General features: G+C 45.0%; 1 pseudogene; it reads right to left on the bottom strand.

Annotated features, from left to right (window-relative positions):
- Positions 1-429: 429 nt before the first annotated feature.
- On the bottom strand, positions 430-1,621 carry LOC100894302 (dnaJ homolog subfamily A member 1 pseudogene; annotated as a pseudogene).
- Positions 1,622-7,333: the final 5,712 nt, after the last annotated feature.

The raw sequence follows: 7,333 nt of genomic DNA, 5'->3' as shown, positions 1-7,333 counted from the left end.
ATGGCACAGCAGAAGGAAACAGTTTTGGAAGTGCAAGCCTTCAAGAAGCAGCATATTATGATAAACCCCTCCTACAGAAAGGTATCATTTTTATCACTGATACCACAGGATAAATTATATATTATGCCATCTTCAAGTAACAGTTGAGGCAATAGAATAAATGCAGAGGCATTACAATGATTCCCACTTAATACAAGAACTATGCAGACCAACACTTCTCTACAATTTTCTTGTTGCCAGTTAAGTACAGTTTTACTTTCAGAGCTTAACAATGAAGGGTCATACACTGAAGCCAATACATATACCTAGCATTTCAGTCTAAGCTTGTCCACATACATAGCTGAAGTCAATTACAAGGTTTGGTCTAGCGATGCTAGGGGAACTTCTTTGTAAAGTAGTTTTTACAGGTATTTTGCACGCTGAAGTCATCATACATACAGGGCAAAGTCAGAGCTTTTATAGTTGCCTTTATTCTTCATTTAACTTTTTAAAACACTACTATAGTTGATTAAAACAAAAACAAGAGCAAGTAGTGAGCATATTATGATTACATCCTTACTCATTCACTACTGCACATAAAATGCCAGCAGTGAGTGTTATTCACTGGCCCATTAAGAGGTCTGACACTGAACACCACCTCTGGGGTGATGGTCATCATCCTCATATGCTTCTCCATTGTAATGGTGCCGTCTTTCCTGATTTGGATCAAAGTCCGCCAGTTCTACTTAATCCATCTCATCAGTCTCTTCTATTTCCTTCCTCTCCGGTAGGAGTTTTTCCAGCAAAGACAGTTTATCAGGAGAGAGAAAGCCATTCTCAGGGAAGTTTACCTTAAATTCGATGATTAGGCGACCCTTTTCATATGGTCTACGATAAATTGGCATGCCTTCATTTAGTACACACTTGATATCTCCATGCTTGACAATCTGACCTGGATGAGAGGTGATGACTGTGGTTCGGTTGTCAAGAGTAGATAACGGCTTTTGGAAGCCACACAGTGCTTCAACCAGCTGTATGTCCATATGCATGAAAAGGTCTTCTCCTCGTTGAGTAAAAACAGCATGGTCCTCTGATCTAACACAATGATTATATCTCCTGGCTCATGTCCTGGTTCCTGGTCTCCTTCACCATGGAATGTTACCTTCTGGCCATCTTTCATGCCTTTGTCAATATGAACTTCTAGAATCTTCTTCTCTCGAACTATCGTCCTTCCATTGCAGCTTTTACATCTATCTTTAGGACTGATGTGCTCCCCATGGCCCTGGCGCTCCATGCACACAGACTGAATTTGCCGAACCATTCCAGGTCCTATCAGATGAATTCTTATTTGCATTCCAGTACCTCGGCAATTGGGACAGCACTCTACTGCTCCTTTCTTACCTCCTCTACCTTCGCATTTGTCACAAATCACATTCTTTTGCAGAGCCAGTTTTCTTGTTGCACCATTATATAAGTCTTCTAGGGTTACTGAGGGCTGATGTACAACGTTTTTACCTCTCCTTTCTCTCTGCATCCTTCCTCCTCCTCCAAAAAACATATCAAAGATGTCCATGGGAGAGCCAAAACCGCCACCTGCTCCACCCTCTTTAATTGCCTGTTCTCCTCCTTTGTCATATAATTCCCTTTTCTTTGCGTCAGAGAGAACTTCGTAAGCTTGAGATATCTGTTTAAACGTCTCTCCTTCATTTGGATTCTTATCAGGATGGTACTTCAAGGCCAGTTTCCTATAAGCCTTTTTCAATTCTTCCTGAGTAGCATTGGGTTTGACTCCCAAAACATAGTAAGTGGTTTCTTTCACCGTCTTCTACTGCCTGTGAGAGGGCTGAGGTCGGTGTGTGAGGGAGAGGAAAGGAGCACGGAGCTGTGGGCAGCTCGGTCAGCTACCGCTCCTCCGACTCTCACCCAGCGTTCTGGAAAGTTCCTCCCAGCGCGCTGCAGCCGTCGTCTTTTGTAGCCGAACCCTGGCGCGTCACTCCCATATTTATAATTTTAAAAGATACTGACAATTTACTCATCATAGAGATGGTACACATTTACAGGTTTTTTTTTTTTTTGAGAGATAGTCTGGCTCTGTCACCCAGGCTGGGGTGCAGCCGTGCAATCACATTTACATTTCTATCAGTAATATATGAGAGTGACTATTTTCCCATACTCTCCCAAAGATATGCATTCTCAAACTTAAAAAAAAGTTCCTTTTTTTTCTTTCCATGCCTAATGCAGCCATGGCTTATGGTCCCAAGAAGCATCGGAAGCAGCTCCGAAACACTGGATGCTGGATAAATTGACCAGTGTGTTTGCTCCTCGTCCATCCACTGGTTCCCGCAAGTTGAGAGAGTGTCTCCTCCTGATTATTTTCCTAAGGAACAGACTTAAGGATGTCCTGACAGGAGACGATGTAAAGAAGACCTGCAGGCAGCGGTTCATTAACATCGATGGCAGGGTCCGACCTGACATAACCTATTCTGGATTTATGGATGTCATCAGTATTCACAAGACGGGAGAAAATTTCTGTGTGATCTATGACACTAAGGGTCGCTTTGCTGTACATCATGTTACACCTGAGGAGGCCAAGTACAAGTGGTGCAAAGCGAAAAAAAATCTTTGTGGGCACAAAAGGAGTCCCTCATCTGGTGACTCATGATGCTCGCACCATCCGCTACCCTGATCAAGGTGAATGATCCCATTCAGATTGATTCGGAAACTGGCAAGATTACTGATTTCATCAAGTTTGACGCCGAAAACCTGTGTTTGGTGACTAGAGGTGTTAACCTGGGAAGAATTGGTGTGAACTCCAACAGAGAGAGGCACCTGGGATATTTCGACATAGTTCACCTGAAAGTGGCGACAGCTTTGCCACTCAACTTTCCAACATTTTTGTTATTGTCAAGGGCGACAAACCATGGATTTCTCTTCCCAAGGGAAGGGGTATCTGGTATGTAATTTAAAATAACGTGGCATGATTAATTAAAAAATATTTTTGTCAATGTGGTGAAAATGGTACTTTGATGTGATTTTCATGTGTATTTCTCCTATTATGAGCATACTTGATATCTTTTTTTATATTTAGGAACGATTCATGTTTTTTTCATTGAATTATCTTTTATGTGCTTTGTTTTCAGCTAGAGTTGTTGATTTTTTTTGTTTTTTGAGACGGAGTCTTGCTCTGTCACCCAAGCGAGAGTGCAATGGCATGATCATGGCTCACTGCAATCTCTGCCTCCTGGGTTCAAGCGATTCTATTGCCTCAGCCTCCCAAGTAGCTTACAGGCATGCACCTCCACACCTGGTTAATTTTGTATTTTTAGTAGAGACGGGACTTTGCCATGTTGGCCAGGCTGTTCTTAAATGCCTGACCTCAGACATTCCACCAACCCTGGCTTCCCAAGGGCCATTGATATATTTATGCATTTATAGGTGCTCTTCCTATATTAGGGGAATTAATCCTTTGCTTGGAGTGGGTTTAAAATAAGTTTCCTAGTTTGGTTTTTAGGTTGCTTTTTCTTTTTGAGACAGAGTCTCACTCCGTCACCAGGCTCCAGGCTGGAGTGCAGTGGCGCGACCTCAGCTCACTGCAACCTCCGCCTCCTGGGTTCAAGCAATTCTCCTGCCTCAGTCTCCCAAGTAACTGGGACTACAGGCATGCACCACCACACCCAGCTAATTTTTTTTGTATTTTTAGTAGAGACGGGGTTTCACCATGTTGGCCAGGATGGTCTTAATCTCTTGACCTCATGATCCGCCCGCCTCGGCCTCCTAAAGTGCTGGGATTATAGGCATGAGCCACCGCACCCGGCCGCTTTTCTTTTTTTAGAGATGTGGTTTCACTTTGTCACTGAGGCTGGAGTGCAGTGGCATGATCAAGGCTCACTGCAGTCTTAACCTCCCAGGCTCAAATGATCCTCCCAAGTCAGCCTCCAGAATAGCTAGGACTATAGGCATGCACCCCTGGGAAAGGCTAATTTTTTTTTTAAGACGGAGTCTTGCTCTGTCGCCCAGGCTGTAGCACAGTGGCACAATCTCGGCTTACAGCATCCTCCGCTGCCCGGCTTCAAGTGATTCCCCTGCCTCAGCCTCTTGAGTAGCTGGGACTATAGTCGCCTGCCACTACGCCTGGCTAATTTTTTTGTATTTTAGTAGAGACAGGTTTCACCATGTTGGCCAGGATGGTCTCGATCTCCTGACCTCATGATCCGCCTGCCGCAGCCTCTCAAAGTGCTGGGATTACAGACGTCAGCCACTGCACCTGGCCTTTTTTTTTCTTGAGATGGAGTCTCACTCTGTCACCGGGGCTGGAGTGCAGTGGCACGATCTCAGCTCACCGCAACCTCTGCCTCCAAGGTTCAAGCGATTCTCATGCCTCAGCCTTTTGAGTATCTGAGATTACAGATATGTGCCATCACACCCAGCTAGTTTTTGTATTTTTAGTAGAGACAGGGTTTTACTGTGTTGCCCAGGCTGGTCTCAACCTCCTGACCTCAAGTGATCCATTCACCTTGGCCTCCCAAAGTGCTTGAATTACAGGTGTGAGCCACCGCACCCAGCCAAATTTTTTAAATAAATTTTCGGTGGCCCGGTGTGGTGGCTCACACCTGTAATCCCAGCACTTTGGGAGGCCGAGGTGGGTAGATCACAAGGTCAGGAGTTCAAGACGAGCCTGGCCAATATGGTGAAACCCTGTCTCTACTAAAAATACAAAATTAGCTGGAAGTGGTGGCACATGCCCGTAATCCCAGCTACTTGGGAGGCTGAGGCAGGAGAATCGCTTGAACCTGGGAGACAGAGGTTGCAGTGAGCAGATATTGCACCACCGCACTCCAGCCTAGGCGACAGAGCGAGTCTCCATCTCAAAAAAAAAAAAAAATTTTTTTGGTAGAGCTAGGTTTCCAAACATGAGCTGCTATGCCTGGCCAGGTCTCTCATTTTTAAAAACATTGCATTGATGGGGTTCCAGATATCCTACTCTAATATGACCAGAATATGTCATCCCAAAATACACTTCTCTCACGGAAAACTCTCGTGAAGGGAAAAAACAGGGACTCCACTCTGTGTAACAAATCTTACCCATGTTTGTGGTATTTTTCCTGGCCTCCTCGCTTTTCTTCTTTGCCTCAGCAGGCAGGAGTATTTAGGGCACCTCTTGGAGATTTACTCATCTCCCTGAGTATTTCCCACATATTCAGAAGGTGTATATGTTAATAAACTTGTTTGCCTCTTAATTTGTCTTTTGTTACAGGGGCTTGCCCCAACTAAGAATGATGAAGGGCAGAGAAAAAGGTATTTTTGTTCCCCTGTGACATCATAGCTTAAAACACGGGTAAGCCACATAAAGCCTGCAAAAATCAGACTCTGAGTCACCAGTTTGCCAAATCGTAGGGAAATGGATGGGAACACCAAGGTAGGGAGGCTATGAACTGCATGGGCCAGAGTCATGCAGCTGTAACCATGGACCTCACCACATCCAGGTTCAGGACAAGGGGATGCTTCTTGAATACCAGCTGTTCCTGATGACAATCCAACAGCGAGGTGGAACTCCTCTGCTCCCACCAAATGGCCCAATTTGGAAACACTCACGAACAAGACTGAGGCTGAGCCTGTGGAGAAGGACCTGCAAAGCAGGAAGTAGACCAGGACCGAGTACCCCTGAGTTCTAACCCATGACCTGGGCAAGGCATTTCCCCTATCTGGGCCCCTGTTTTCTTACCCAACCCAGTGGGATGTGGTGGGGAGTGGTTATATAATACTGTAGTTGACCCTTGAACATGGGTTGAGCCTCACAGGTCCACTTACAGGTAGATTTCCTTCTGCCTCTGCCACTCCTGAGACTACAAGACCAACCCCTCCTCTTCCTCCTCCTCCTGAGCCTACTCAGCATGAAGACAACAAACATGAAAATCATTGTGATGATCCACTTCTCCTTAACAAATAGTAGATATATTTCCTCTTCCCTATGATTTCCTTAATAACATTTTATTTTCTCCAGTTATCTTTAAGAATATAGTATATAATATCTATAACGTACAAAATATATAATATATGTGAATCAACTTGAGGTTCCCAGTGAGGCTTCTGTTCAACAGTAGGCTATCAGTAGTTAAATTCTGGGGCAGTGAGAAGTTAGATGTGAATTTTCAGCTGAGCAGAGGGATCAATGCCCCTAACCCCTGTGTTGTTCAAGCGTCAACTGTAGATGATCTCAAAGCTCCCTTCCAGTTCTGAGATTAAGGGGGGCTAACTGGAATGTCCTGGGAAAGCCAAATTTGAGAACATGTCTATCACTGGGCATTTTGTGGTTAAGGAAAACAACTTACAGGTGCACATCAAGTCTTCCAGGTAAAACCACATTAAGTAGACAGGGCAGAGAGTCTCACCCCCTTTTTTTTTTTGTGATGGAGTCTTGCTCTGTCTCCCAGGCTGGACTGCAATGACGTGACCTCTGCTTACTGAAACCTCTGCTTCCCAGGTTCAAGCGATTCTCTTGCCTCAGCCTCCTGTGTAGCTGGGATTACAGGTGCCTGAAACCATGCTCGGCTAATTTTTGCATTTTTAGTAGAGACGGGGTTTCACCATATTGGCCAGGCTAGTCTCGAACTCCTTCCTGACCTCATGATCCACCTGCCTCAGCTTCCCAAAGTGCTGGGATTACAAGGGTAAGCCACCTCGCCCAGCCCTCAGCCTCATTTTTAACATGAAGAACTTAAGGCCCAGACAGATGTGGCAGTTAATAAGCAGGAAGTCAGTAGTTCTGGGTTTAAGTTCCACCTTAGAGAGTGAACAGCTGTGTGACCTTGGGATAGTAGTCACCTGGCCTCGGAATTTCTTCACCTATAAAATGGAGACAAGGCTGGGTACAGTGGCTCATGCCTGGAATCCCAGCACTTTGGGAGGCTGAGGTGGGAGGATCAATCAAGCCCAGGAGTTTGAGACCAGCCTGAGCAACACGCTGAAACTCTGTCTGTATAAAAAATACAAAAATTAGCTAGGCAGGCGTGGTGGTACATGCCTGTAGTCCTAGCTACTTGGGGAGGCTGAGCTGGAAGGATCACTTAAGCCTTCGAGGTTGAGGCTGTGGAGAGTGGTGATCATGTCACTGCACTCCAGCCTGGGTGACAGAATGAGACTCTTTCAAAAAAAAAATCTGGTAACAATAAAAGAACCTATTTTAGGAAGTCAGAGAGAAAATTAAGCAAGCAGTATTGAATGGATCAATTATGACACCGCATGTCAAGCACTTAGTAGAACATCTGTGTCCCTCAAAATTCACATCTTGAAGCTGTAACCTCCGGTGTGGTTGTCTGGACATGGCACCTCTAAAGAGTACTTAGGATTAAATGAA

This window comes from Callithrix jacchus, chromosome 10 (assembly GCF_049354715.1).
Source record: "Callithrix jacchus isolate 240 chromosome 10, calJac240_pri, whole genome shotgun sequence".
Classification (NCBI taxonomy): Eukaryota; Metazoa; Chordata; class Mammalia; order Primates; family Cebidae; genus Callithrix; species Callithrix jacchus.
This window is presented reverse-complemented; position numbering and strand designations above follow the sequence as displayed.